General features: G+C 35.5%; 1 protein-coding gene, 1 long non-coding RNA gene and 1 pseudogene across 2 annotated transcripts in view; 1 reads left to right on the forward strand and 2 right to left on the reverse strand.

Moving 5' to 3' along the window:
- Nucleotides 1-15,540, reverse strand: part of LOC132105642 (antigen WC1.1-like) — a 118,041-nt gene that overhangs the window by 80,850 nt on the left and 21,651 nt on the right. The gene's annotated exons all lie outside the window — the stretch shown is intronic.
- On the reverse strand, nt 1,707-10,564 carry LOC132105661 (uncharacterized). The gene is made up of 3 exons (XR_009423970.1): nt 10,359-10,564; nt 2,619-2,780; nt 1,707-2,492 (listed from the first exon to the last, which is right to left on the reverse strand). It is a non-coding gene; the product is annotated as an uncharacterized LOC132105661 (long non-coding RNA).
- Nucleotides 10,692-12,115, forward strand: LOC132105655 (thyroid transcription factor 1-associated protein 26 homolog; annotated as a pseudogene).

Genomic DNA, 15,540 nt, shown 5'->3' on the forward strand with positions numbered 1-15,540 from the left:
TGGAGAGAGTATTTATTTGTCATTCAATATTTATATAAAATATGCTAAATATATTTAAATGTGTAGTTTTATTCTGAAACTCATGAGTTCAGTGTGGTGTGAATATGCTCACTTGAGCAGATTTCTCCAACATCTCGTCTGTGAGAACATTCAGCTCGACTCCATGAAGAGATGGAACATTCTGAGAGTTTTGTTTAATTCCCGTTACAATCAAACACATCTGCCCAGGTTTCTTCACTTCCCTCTCCAAACCAGTCTGATCCCACAACAGACACAGCAATCCCACAATTCAGCTGTCTACAGAGGACACTGGCAGCTCTCAAATCCCAGCATGCATCACACACTGTTCCCCATTTATCGAGATACTGAAGCGCCACTCTTCCAGAACAAGAGTCTGAACCATTCACCAGCCTGAGATCTGTGTAACCTGGACAAACAACTGACAGCTCTTTCAAACTGTATGACACTAAAGTTAAGATAATTGAACAAAACAACAGCAGTATATTACATTTGTATGTAATTTATCTAAAGAGATGACAAATGTTAATACTCAACCAGAACAGATCACTCCCACATCATTGTCATGAGAACAGCTGTGTTTCTGTGAAGATGATCGTGAACAGACATCTATCTGAGATTCATTTCCTCTGCACTGAATCTCTTCTGACCAAACACGGCCTTTTCCTTTACCAAAAGCAGCTGCTCCCAGCACCTGTACTGGAGCCCCACAGTCCAGCTCTCTACACACAACCTCTGCATCCTGCTGGTCAAAGACAGCGTCACACACTGAACCCCATCCTTCTGTATGAAGCATCTCCACACTCCCAGAGCACAGGTGAAGCCCGTCCACAAGTCGAAGTCTTTGCTCTGAGTCTTTGAAATATAAAGACAGATAATGAAACATCTTTACTCTACTCAGCTGGAGGACTAGAGAAAACTCATTAAATTTAGAATTTTTTTGTCAAATATACGAATGCAATGAATTCACTTAATCTCATTGTATATGTTCGGTTCACAGTTGTCGTGGCCACGGTTGTTTGCGTAAACAAACCCGCGTAACTGTAGAAACTCGGGATTATCAGATAGGGATTCATTAATATTTTAATGTGAATTAAGAATATATTACATTATTATATAAATTATTACATTATTTCATTATTAGATTAAAAACAGGCATAGGCTATATCGGACTGTAGCCTGTGCGCGTGATAGCATTCAAAAGAAGTTTATCATGAATAAATGTTACATGAAGTAATGAAGTACATAAAACAAAATACAAGAAAACATCTTTATTCATCCCAGTCTTTTCCCGTAATATTTGTATATTATTATTATTTTATTCATTATGTATTTGATTTATTTTCCCTTCATTTCTTTACGTCTCTTTAAGTTCTGAAGAGTTTTGTAAATAATAGTCTAGTCTACTGTAAATACCTGACATATGCTCTATGATTACAGCAATACAGAAATTTTAATGGAAGTGTAGTTTAAAGGTTTAAACATATAGTTTATTTTGGCTAATTAATAAACTATAATTAGTCTATAACGTTACATGTCAGTTGATGAATGGATCATTTGGGTAGTTTCATTTGTTAAAGAAAAACACAACACGTCACATACGATCATAAATACAATCATAAAGTAAAAACTTTATTGGTATAAATTGGTATATAAGGAATAATTGACGACTTTTTCTAATAATTCAACAGACCATCGTTTTATCCATTTCTCATAATCCCAGGTTGCTATGGTCACACAGAGTTGTTTATACATTAAACTCGTAAACATAAGAATGTCGTTAATCTCGACAAAAAGATCTCGTGAACATGACAAAACTACGAACATGTCCCTCCCACTCACCGTAGATATGTAATTTTATCTTTCATCTGTAATTTGATAATCTTCATTAAATAAACAATTTAAATAAGATTGTCAGATCAGACTGTCTGAATATACAAAATACATGACATATTTAATGGTGATTCTCTTCGTCATAGTTTAATGAAAGATAATAAGGAATTAAGATTAATATATTATTATGAACAAAACAATAAAACAGAGACTGCCTGTTTCATAAGATTGATAGTGATGTTTGTAAACACCTGCATTATTATTGATTGAGTGTGATTTATGAAAGAGAGTGATGAAATAACAGACTGAGGTTTGGAGCAGCTTACCTGAACAGATGACTCCAGCATCTTCATCATGATCACAGTACTGTGCAAACTCGCTGTTTGAACTACAGTCTTTCAGTGTAGTCTCTGATCCATTACATTGTACAAAACCCATTGAAATTGGTCCTGATCCTTGTCCAAAGTGAGCATCGTATGTTGCTTTTACAGCCGTCCCACAGTCCAGCTCTCTACACACCACTGCAGCATCAGTCATATCCCAGCCATGATGACACACTGTTCCCCACTGACCATCATTATAAACCTCCACTCGACCAGCACAGGGATTATTGCCATTCACCAACCTCACACTCACACTGTCTACACCTGAGAGAGAGACAATCAGTGAACATACCAAACATAGTATCTAGTAAAGTGTGACATTACATATAAATTATTTCAGTTCATTTTAAATAGATTACCTCTTGACTCTGAGTATGTACCTACCAGAGGTGATGAGTTTTACCATATAACACAGAAACATCAGCATCAGACAGTTCTCCATCTTCTCCTTCAGCTCGACACACACTACTTCATCAACTCAGAGCACAGCACAAGTTTCTCGTCTGCTCCTCAAACACACTGAAGAAACTGGCTCCTGTCAGCCCCCTAAAGAGAGAGAGAGACTCACAGCTGCCAATGACACTCACTGTTCCCTTATTAGACACAACAGAGGAAATCATCAAACACAATCAGTGACAAATCAGAAAGCAGCATTTTGATTTTCTCCATATATATCAATAAAGTGTGAGCGCTGATGAGCGGGACTCCTCCTCCAGCGTGAAGAGACACTTCACTGAGGACAGACTCGTGTCAGTCAGAAGTCAGTGTGGAGATAAAGTCACACTAAACTTAATAAAGCAGATTTATACAGAAACACTGCAGCTTATATTCAGCATCACACCTGAACCTGAACACAGCAGACACAAGCTCTGATCACTGACTTCTGCAAGTCTGAACACTTCAAACACAAACTAACTAGAACCAATTTCCCATGACTAATTTAATGGATTTTATTAATTTTTTTCTTTTATTCTAACCAAGAAAACAATAAAAATATGTTTACACCATAGTATAAACTATATTATTGCTAAAGCTTTTTTGATTAGTTTTTATTACATTAAATATTATCTATTTTCATTAGGTTTAACCTTGAGAATAAAATAAGAGCAGTAATCATGGTAGTTTAATACTGCGCTGCTGCATTTGTCCAGCAGATGGCAGCAAAACACTTCTTATTGTAAAGAGGAGCAGCCAAGAGTCTTGTCTCTGTGTTGCTGCATGAGGAACTTCTCACCAGTGATAGTGTTACAGGACAGTCTCTATTATGTGGAATGCCAAATTTGCCAAAATAAATTATTATATAAATATATTAAGAAAATAATTTTCATTATTTATGTATAGTTGTATTTTTTTAACATTTATTTATCCTTTATGTTTATATTTATACATTTATTAATTTTCTTATTATTTATATATGTATTTATGTCACATTTTAATAAATTTGAAAACATAAATGTTGACAAATACAGATATAAATAAAAGTATAATAAGTGTATAAATAAGAATAAGTGTATAAATAGAGTGAATGAAAAAGAAAAAGAAGTGTATAAATAAATAAGAAAATAAGTGTATACATAAATAAATTAAAACATGTTTGGAAAAAAATGCAATTATACATATTTAATGAAATATATAAATATTTGTTGTTTTACATGTCTTTGTAGATGTATTTATTTATTATATTAGTTTCAGGTCACAGCTGGAGAACAGAGGAGTGAGGAAACGAGGAAGCATCAGTTTAGAAAGTAGTATTAAAAAGCACTTTATCTGAACCCAGTTATCTGATAACAATAATTTATTCAGTCACTCAGATTTTGTTTTTAAATATTAATTTACAGTATCCAGGAAAGAATTTAATATAGCTTTCAATTTCTTTGGAAATGTGTATGCTCTTTAGAAACAATAATAACGGCTCAATGATTTCCATTATTCACTGGTTGGTATTTGTTTCTCAATGCAAAAGTGTAATTACAAAGTCAGATTCTTATTTCATATTATACTTATCTTATTTCATTAATGTAGAGTTCATTTCACAGCACGTTCTTTTTACTTTCGGTCTACTGCTATAATATATTCTACAACTCAGAGACAGAATAATGTAAATACACTGTAGCAGTGAGAGTGATATTTCTGGTATTTTCATTCAGTTGTATAATAACGGCCTTTAAAGTAGGATCACCAGACCTCCTCGTTCTCCAGGAGCAGTCTGGGTTTTTGGTGTTCTGACCCTAAATGGAGCTGTTCCTGTAGATGTTCCTGATTTTTAGCAGTTCGAAACAACTGCAAAGTCTGACCACCAGAGCCGACTGGTCAGGGGTGGCTTTACCACTTTGTGGGCCACAAGCAGCGTCAAGACCCCAGGACCCCTCAGTACAAATCACGCTACAGGGGAGGGGGGGTCCCACAGGGGTCCCACACACTTGCATGGTTTGGATGATGGTTAAAACCACTGCTGCTGGTTACTAGAGCAATCATGTGATTATTTTCACTGAGAGAGAGAGAGAGAGCTGTAAGCTACATTTATTACTTGGTTACATGCTGCTACTTTAGCCTTGAAGAACAAAGCCTGGGCATCTGTTAATAGCACTTCTACTGCACTTACAGTCTTACCGTACTTATCTAAAATCATTAAGGCATGAGTGGCTGATCAGATATTTGTGTTAACGAGCAGTTTAAGTGGCCATGACTGTATACTCCATTAACATAGAGATAAAAAAAATTGAAAAAAGAAACCTGCAGCTCCATAATAGTGTCATTAATGAAGAGGAACTCATAAACTCAGTTCTGCAGGTAAAGATAATTTACAAACAAAAGAATATCAGAAGTAGAAGGACATCACCTGTGTATTGATGAAACTGTGTTATGTCACACAACAGGCAACTCTGCTTGTTTTATATTGATAGATATGACATGAACTGCACTGGGATTTTAATATTCTGTTGTTAAGCATTGTCATAATATATTGTTATATTATATTACCAAACCTGTATTCTCCATGAACATAATCTGAAAAAAAATTATAATTATATAATTTATATGTAATTTATTTCACAATGAATAATAAATTATTATTATTACTTCTATTGTTATCATTTTAACAATATGTACTTAAAACATTTTAAATTATTATTATAATTTATTATTTAACAATGAATTAAATGACTGATTTTATAGAACCATACTGTTGTACATTTTGTAAACACATTTTCTGCACTGGATCTTATTTTAGTATTAGAATTTTATGATTATTATTTTATAATTATTATTATAATTATTAAACGACTTATTTTACATATTTACACAATTTTTCTTAAAATAATTCTAAAACGTATTACTAATTATTTCACAATGACTAAATAATTATTATTATTTTTAAACAATTAATTAAATATATTTAGTTTTATAAAATTAAAATAAGAAAAATAATTATCATTATTTTGGTTATTCTTACTATTATTATTGCTATTATTATTCGCCCGTGGACAAAACCATCATCTCTTGACCTCCAGCTCTGTGATCAGCGTCTTGAGCTCAGTTTCTGCAGTGACATTACATTTACATTTATTCATTTAGCAGACACTTTTATCTAAAGCAACTTACAAATGAGGACAATGGAAGCAATCAAAACCAGCAAAAGAGCAATGTATATAAGACTTATATAGCAATATATAAGTGCTATAACAAGTCTCAGTTAGCTTAAACGCAGTACACATAGCAAGGGCTTTTAAATACAACCCGAATTCCGGAAAAGTTGGGACGTTTTTTTAATTTTAATAAAATGAAAACTAAAGGAATTTCAAATCACATGAGCCAATATTTTATTCACAATAGAACATAGATAACATAGCAAATGTTTCAACTGAGAAATTTTACACTTTTATCCATTTAATTAGCTCATTTAAAATTTAATGCCTGCTACAGGTCTCAAAAAAGTTGGCACGGGGGCAACAAATGGCTAAAAAAGCAAGCAGTTTTGAAAAGATTCAGCTGGGAGAACATCTAGTGATTAATTAAGTTAATTGATATCAGGTCTGTAACATGATTAACTATAAAAGCTTTGTCTCAGAGAAGCAGAGTCTCTCAGAAGTAAAGATGGGCAGAGGCTCTCCAATCTGTGAAAGACTGCGTAAAAAAATTGTGGAAAACTTTAAAAACAATGTTCCTCAACGTCAAATTGCAAAGGCTTTGCAAATCTCATCATCTACAGTGCATAACATCATCAAAAGATTCAGAGAAACTGGAGAAATCTCTGTGCGTAAGGGACAAGGCCGGAGACCTTTATTGGATGCCCGTGGTCTTCGGGCTCTCAGACGACACTGCATCACTCATCGGCATGATTGTGTCAATGACATTACTAAATGGGCCCAGGAATACTTTCAGAAACCACTGTCGGTAAACACAATCCGCCGTGCCATCAGCAGATGCCAACTAAAGCTCTATCATGCAAAAAGGAAGCCATATGTGAACATGGTCCGGAAGCGCCATCGTGTCCTGTGGGCCAAGGCTCATTTAAAATGGACTATTTCAAAGTGGAATAGTGTTTTATGGTCAGACGAGTCCAAATTTGACATTCTTGTTGGAAATCACGGACGCCGTGTCCTCCGGGCTAAAGAGGAGGGAGACCTTCCAGCATGTTATCAGCGTTCAGTTCAAAAGCCAGAATCTCTGATGGTATAGGGGTGCATAAGTGCATACGGTATGGGCAGCTTGCATGTTTTGGAAGGCTCTGTGAATGCTGAAAGGTATATAAAGGTTTTAGAGCAACATATGCTTCCCTCCAAACAACGTCTATTTCAGGGAAGGCCTTGTTTATTTCAGCAGGACAATGCAAAACCACATACTGCAGCTATAACAACAGCATGGCTTCGTCGTAGAAGAGTCCGGGTGCTAACCTGGCCTGCCTGCAGTCCAGATCTTTCACCTATAGAGAACATTTGGCGCATCATTAAACGAAAAATACGTCAAAGATGACCACGAACTCTTCAGCAGCTGGAAATCTATATAAGGCAAGAATGGGACCAAATTCCAACAGCAAAACTCCAGCAACTCATAGCCTCAATGCCCAGACGTCTTCAAACTGTTTTGAAAAGAAAAGGAGATGCTACACCATGGTAAACATGCCCCGTCCCAACTATTTTGAGACCTGTAGCAGAAATCAAAATTGAAATGAGCTCATTTTGTGCATAAAATTGTAAGCTTTCTCAGTTTAAACATTTGCTATGTTATCTATGTTCTATTGTGAATAAAATATTGGCTCATGTGATTTGAAAGTCTTTTAGTTTTCATTTTATTAAAATTTAAAAAACGTCCCAACTTTTCCGGAATTCGGGTTGTAATATAATAAATAAAAAGAAAACAGATAAAATAGAAAAAGAATAGAAAGGTAGTTTCTTTTTTAAGAACTGAATTAGAATAGTGAGTGCTAAAGTTAGAGGGTCATATGAGGTCAGAGGGGAAAACAGGCCGTCGTCTCTGATGTTCCCCCTTCCTTCTCTAGCTTTCCTCTCCAGATTCTCTCTCTTTCTCTTCTCTCTTTCCTCCAGACTCAGCTGGCTGTGGTTGACGCGGGGAGAGACGTCTTCTGTGACGTCTAGAGACAGCATACTGAGGAAGCTGCTTCCTGAATCTGAATCATTCAGGTCTAAAGGACATTCTGCAGCATTATCTGAAGCAGATAAATCATTGGGGACTTGTTTTGATAAAGCACTGCTATCCGCTCGAGCCTCAAAGCTTTTCTTTTCCTCAGTAATAAAGTTTCTGATGCCATCACTGTTTCCAAAGTTTCTGCTGTGTTGTATACTCTCATCCTCGCTGTCCAAAGTTTGCTTCCTAGTGGCTTTGTTCGGTTTCTGATAAGCTTTGGAGAACTTCTTCAGTTTCCTGTTCCTCTCCTGAGCTCCATGTGTGTTGGTCAGTGTTGGGAAGGTTACTTTGGAAATGTAATAGGTTACAGATTACAAGTTACCCTGTTTAAAATGTAATAGTAGTGTAACTTTTTCAATTACTTTATTAAAGTAATGTAACTAATTACTTTTGAGTACTTTTTGATTACTTTTCTAAATTTGTGAAAATTAAAGAATAATAAATAAAAGCATATAAATCAACTTAAATACAGTTATCTAATAAGCATGTGACGTATTCTGTGTAATAAACTCCTGAAACATTGGTGTTTTTTTGAAACTGCTGTCTCTGTATATGATGATAGTTTTCTCAAAATAAGTAAAATGCACATCAAGTGACACAGAGCAGTTCTAGAAATTATGTTTATGTGCTCGTGTACTCCTATATTGAGGCAGCAGAGGTTGAAAACACTGCGAGCTTCAGTAGGCCTATGTGTAGTAAATGAAACCATGTCTTTGCCATTAATTTACAGGAGGGGCGGACTGGGAAAAAATTCAGACTGGAAAATTCAAACTCATACAAACAAATGCATGGACAAAACTATTTTTTGTATGGACCTGACATAAAAAAGGTATAAATCTTTAATTTGGGGACATGCAAAATAATTAAAAGTTCTCTCCTGAACTGCACCTTCACTTCCATTTTTCTCTTCAGTCTCTTTATTTTGCTCTGTTATCCATCTCTCTCATGACTTTAATACTCAAGATTGAACAAAACTATACTTTACAATACAATACTACAATATCTTTATAGAAAAATCCTAATACTGTATACAAGTCATGTTTTTCCCTTACAAAAAATTACCATGCTTTTATTAGCCTATATAAAAGTAAAATAACCTTGTTTTTTTTTTTTGTTTTTTTTTTTTTGCAAATGGATTTGTATTTATTTTTAAATAAATACATTTGTAAAATAATTTTACATTTTTGGTTATCACAGTTAAACAATAGTAACCATTTTCTCTGGATTTATAGAACATTTATAATTTATAAGATTTATAATTTTTTATTAAACAATGACAAAAAAGCATCTTTACAGATGAAACTGACCTGAAACCATGAACAGTGGTTCTGCTTCTCTGCTCCAGCAGTCCACTCTATTCTCTCTCTCTCTCTCTCTCTCGCATTGATTACTCGGAGTCTGATCCAAACCGTTTGGCGGAGGCGCGGAGAGCGCGCGAGTCATGACTCATGACTAACAATTCATGACTTATTAGAGATTTAATTATCAAATGGCGGATTCGCAAATGATCGCTTTAGTACATTCGGCAGGCAATTATACAATAATGATATTAAATAGTGGGGCAAAATCGGCTGCCAGGCCACCGGGAATTGTCCCGGTTCTCCCGGTGTCCAGTCCGCGCCTGATTGATTTCCACAGACACGCAGAATGTGCAAGTCATATATTGCATTTTTGAGGCTTTATATTCACAGACACTAGTCGATGTCATGTTTTGATTCAAGTGTAGGCTATTGACCTACTTTTGATTTAGTCATCCAAAATGTGGCATATTCCGTCCGCGTTAGGCATTTCGTTTTTATGACTGGATTCTACGAACCAGACTGTATTTCCGCATCCCGGAAATTATTAGGGCGGTATGTCTCAGAATAGTCAGTGCAATTTGGGAAAGAAATCAGTTAAATCTGTATGTGGATGTGTGTAAATATTCAAATGTAATCCCCTTTGTAATCGTAAAAAAATTCATAAGTAACTGTAATTTAATTACTCATTTTTCCTTAGTAACTGTAACTAATTACAGTTACAATAATTTTGTAATTAAATTACGTAACGCCGTTACATGTAATTAGTTACTCCCCAACACTGGTGTTGGTGCTGGAGGAGTCGATCCCGAACACTTGCAGGTTGAACCGCATGGACAGATAGGAGCACAGGTAGCCTTTCCCTGAACCCACGTCTATCACCTGAGAAGCAGAAACATGATCAAAAGACTAAATTCAGTTTGGTTTTAACTGTTTGACTCGGCAGTATTTGGCCAAACTAGCCACAACTTCAGACATTGCCTGCACCTCATGGGCCTTCTTACAGTTCATAAACTCATCCGGTGTTACTGCTTTGTCTGATGACTGTCCTCTGGGAATTACAGACAATGCATGGCATATGACCTTCTAGTAATAATCTGAATCTGACATGCATAATAATCACAGTAAAGATCCAGTGGAATCTAAATGTGGTTTTCAGTGCTTCTGATCTGACTGCAGTTACCTGCTGTAGTGTCTCCAGTCATCAGTCTTCAGATTCTACATTAGAGCTTAAGATCTTTGCCCGAACCCGGGCTTAATGTATATCATTTTATATCACTGTTTACGGGCACAGAAAAGGGAGAATATTTATTGAGAGCAGGCTGAGCACCAGCTGTTGACACAGTATTTAAGACGTAAGTAGTCGAATCAGGAAATGCTTCCTCTGAGCGACCGAATGCGCGGCCATGTTGAGTGTACCAGTGTGCGTAATCGAATATGTTGCCCTCACACAAATTTTGTTTATTTTGCATAGTAATGCCTTACTATCATCATTACGTCATTAATGTGCGTCTTTCTTTTCACGAGAAACAAACAATCGTTTGGTCATCAAATTAGAATATGTTAACGTGAAACATGGAACTTTTAAAACAAAACGCAGAAACTAAAAGTCCGATTAAAGGAAAATACTTCAATAACAAATGTGCACATGGTGGTTTAACACACAACAGCAAGAAGAAAAGAAAATGGGTTCTAGAGGACAAAGTTTTTAATGGTAGTTTAAAAGAAGGTGAGTAACGTTAGGCCACTTTAAACTACTTTTTCAGAAAATGTATTTTAGATGTAGAACGTTAACAATTAATAAACAAATCTGACATAAGGGTCAATGACAAATAAAGACGTTGGTTACATTTTGGAAAACGTTAATATCATGTTATACAAAAAAAAGTTAACTTATGTTTCTTATAAATTACATTTTTGATCAACGTAATAGATCCAGAAAATGTCGTACAAATAGTTATAAAACAAATAGTTAACTAGGACTAAATATAGAATGTGTAAGTTACTGTTAGAATCTCATCTCCCTCTCAATCTTTCTCAGGTCAAGGATTTGCCTTCAAAAGGAGGGAGAAGATAAAACATGAATATAACAAACTTCTCAGAAAGGAGAAGAAGAAAATCAAGCATCACCAAACCAGTCAGAAGAGGAATATCCCGAGCATCTGAGACATCTGTACCTGGCTGAAAAAGAACGACTAGATGAAGAAGAACAAGAAAAAAAGAGGAAATGATGTAAAGGGAGAGCAGTAGATGAAGAGACAGAGGTATATGATGAACTAAAAACAGTGTTGGATTTACCTTTTACTGAGAAACACATCTCAAACACAAAGCCTGACCAAACCACTGCCTCTGATTCAGCCAATGAACCAGCAGAGTCTGACAGGTACAGTAACAGATTTGTAAAAAAAGTAACAACAATATCTCTCTCTATATATATGGTATATATTGTATACACACACACACACGAAGCCACATTTCTGATTTGTGTCTTCAGCTCCCAAAAGACTCAATTTATCCAAAGGAAGCAGAAAATGTCATCATATCAGAAGACAAAGCAATAATATGAAAGGATAAAGGAGGTGAAGGTGAAGAAATAAAAACTGTCAAATGTATTCACAGTGCTATAGCCAACATTATGATTGAATTGTACAGTTTTCCGTTTCCTAATCAATCTCCTTTGTGATGTCATTAAGGAAGACTCGTTATGTCACGTAAACCAACACATTGTAATCATCCTTTACATTCTTTAGCACATGATTGATGTATGTTTTATTTGGTGTGTCTGTAGGTATTTTTGAAAGACAAAGCTCAGCGAGAGGAGGCGCTGAAAAAATATAAGAAGAAAATAGCAACCTATCAATTGTTGAAGAGAAAAGCTAAGAAAGGTCAGCCCAACTTCAATCTGCATATGGAGCTATTGCTGCAAAAGATTCTCAAGCTCAGCGCAAATAATTCACTATCAACCATAAAATGAGACCGTTTAAAGTTAAAATAGACTATCACACAATAAACTGTGCAGTTTGGGTGAGTGTATTTATTTATTTATTTTGACCACAAGGATGTGCATAAGTTTGTCTTTCCCAGTAATATTTCTAGTAAAAAAAATGTTAAAATTATTTTACTTGAGTTAATTCAAGTTTGTGAAAAAAACATGATGCTTTTTAATATCTTATAAGCGGTAGATCTATATTTTATTATTATATTTATTAAACATTTATAGAATTTTGCATTATTTCTCTTTTCTTCTAACCGTTCTTTTAAAAATATATTTTTGTGACATGATGAATGATTGGTATATTTTGTTTATTAGTTGAAAAGCATTGATATCAAAATAAAAGGCCAAATACTAAAATTTGAATACTCAAATTTGTTGATAAAACATGAAGATTTTCATAAAAACAGAAGGCATTGATGCATTTGTAGCAATATAAGAAACACTCAGTAGAACCAGTAACTAATATGATTTCATAAACAGTCTCCTCAGAGTCATATGGCTCCTCCCTCTTTATTTGACTACTCCCCCACATCAGCATAGTCTGTTTAAAAAAAATAATATATTATAATTATAGCATTATTTAGTTAAAATTGGGTTTAAATTTTAAATATATTGATTGAAAAAAGATTATGTAAAAAGGTAACAATAACCAACCCAGCATGTTTCTCTCATCTTATCGCCTGCTCTTCACAACATCATCATCATCATCATCACAATCCTCCTTATCTCCCTCTGATACACATATGAAATAAAACCTCACATTGTAATGTGTAACACAGCTTCAGTCACTGATCTCTTTCTCCTCAAGACTATTTTAAGATAAAAATAGTTTTAAAGACTAGATTAAACCTGATAAACCAATGATGATTCATTAATGGTTTGAATACATGTTCATTATGTAACATGATAAATATATATATAAAATACAGCAGGTTATGATAAAAAGCAGTTCTGTGTGACTCACCTGTTACACATTTAAAGTTCTGTCCAATAATTATGACATCATCATAATGCTCCGTTGAGTCCACTACACATACATGAAGATCTAAACAAAACACATTTTATCATATCAGTACAGACTTACTGAGTAAAAATGTTAAAGGTATTTAGTTAAACACAGATAAAAATGTAAAAACACATTAATATTAGAGTTCTGTCCACCTGTCATGACATAATTATAGCTCTGGTGTGTCTTCTATAAATGTATCATGTGTAAATACATGTGTACTGTATGTATATAAAACAGAGTGACAGCTGTTTTACGATCTGGTTTCAGTCCATCAGTGATGACATCATCATAGTAGCCTGGCATGATTTCGTTCATCTCTTCTGCATCAAAACATGTCATATGTTTTGGTGCTTGTGGAATATTGTAGGAAACAAAATGTAAACTTTGCTGTTGCAGGTCTTGAGATTTGGCATTGTTGACATTATTTTAATATACAGCGTTTTACTTGTTTAATAAGTTAAAAGTTTTAGTATTATGAACCGCATCAACACAGCCTTTGAGTCATTGGTCATATATTTAATTTTGTGATAGAATTACACTTTAAATGTGTGATTTTATAAGTGTGAATTAGATTTTGACCACTATTTAGGTATTATTTAATTATATTTCAGCTCTCTGACCTGAGAAAAGCTCATCAGCATCTTCATACCCAGAATGCAGTTCTTCAGAGATGAGACTCTCTGTTAAAGAAGAGCAGAGCAGTCAGAAACATGTTCATCATTACAAACAGACTGAATCCTCATTTCCTTTGGATCATGTAGCACTGAATTAGTCACAACACACACACAAAAGCATCAGAAACAGAAATGGCATGTTTTTTGTTGGGCCTATTAGCAAACACACGTAACCTCGCATGAGCCTTCCAAAAATATACACCGGTAGGGACAGACACACACACACACACACACACACACACACACACACACACACACACATATAAACATGCACCTGCAGCTCTGTGGTTTTATGTCGGGAATTCTTTAGTTTGAAGCAGGAGGTTTAACAGGACTAATAATAGATTTTTACAGACTCTTATTAATGCTATTAAATGAGATTGATGGCTCATGTCTCACCCCTCTGAGTGAAGTGATTGTGTCTGTGCTGAATCTCCTCATAAACAGTCTCAGTCTTTGTCCTGTGTCTCCTCTTAGAGAGAGCTGTGAGTGTAGACAGACAAACCTGCTGTCAGTTCACAACACATGACTGATCACACACTGAATAAGACACAATATGACAGTCTCTGGATCTCTCCTACCTCTCCTCATCACTCGGTTATGCTGAATCAGTATAAGCAGTGGCACTAAGAGCAGTAAGAGCACAACTCCCAGAACAATCACAAGCACTGGGGGGACGGAGAGAGTTTGTGGAGGAGAGACTGATGTTGAGCGCACTGCAGGAGAAACTGGAGGAGAAGCTGATGTTGTTGTAGCAGGAGTAGAGGACACTGACAAATCTGGCAAATCTGGCAAACACACAAACAAATTAACAATCATGCAATTGATTGATTTATATACACAAATCACTAAAACGATAAAATAAATAAATAAAATAATGTGACCTGCACAGATGAGTCCAGCATGCTCTTTGTTGGAGCAGTCAGTGTGGTTTTTCCGGGAGAGAGGACAGTCCCACAGGTGAATCTCATTCCCTCTGCACTCGACTCTGTTTATCCACACAACACCTTTACCAGCACCAAAGACTGAATTCCCATCAGCCCTCAGTGCTGCTCCACAACCCAGCTGCCTGCAGACCACCTGAGCATCGCTGATGTCCCACTGATCATCACAGACTGAGCCCCACACAGCGTTATGATACACCTCCAGCCTCCCAGAGCACCGGCCCTTACCTCCACTCAGTCTGAGAGGAAGATGGTCTAAAACACACACATCAACCAGCACTGAGCAGCTTCAGAACAACATTTACAACAAACACAAACTGAAACTGAAGACAGAGTTGGTTAAATATATAAAATATTTAAAACTGATTTAAAAAGAAAATTATCCAATGCACAGATAATAATATAATAAGGCAAATACAGGCTTGCACAAAGAAACATCAACTAATGTATTATCAGGAAACTTACTTGAACAATGTCTCTGGTGAGGAGATGCTGAACATGTCAGACGACTCCGAGGAGACTCATCACTCTCCTCCACTGAAATAAAACATTATACAATCACACATAATCTTCCCATCTGCTCTGTTTAGTCTTGCAGAAATATGACTACTGAGACCATATTAAATCATTTAAATATCATCTCACCTGAGCAAGTAATTTTGGCCACTTCATCTCCAACACAGTAGTTCTGTCCCCAGAGTGAAGATGGACACTGCCATAAAGAGGAATCATGTGGTCGACAT

This window comes from Carassius carassius, chromosome 26 (assembly GCF_963082965.1).
Source record: "Carassius carassius chromosome 26, fCarCar2.1, whole genome shotgun sequence".
Classification (NCBI taxonomy): domain Eukaryota; kingdom Metazoa; phylum Chordata; class Actinopteri; order Cypriniformes; family Cyprinidae; genus Carassius; species Carassius carassius.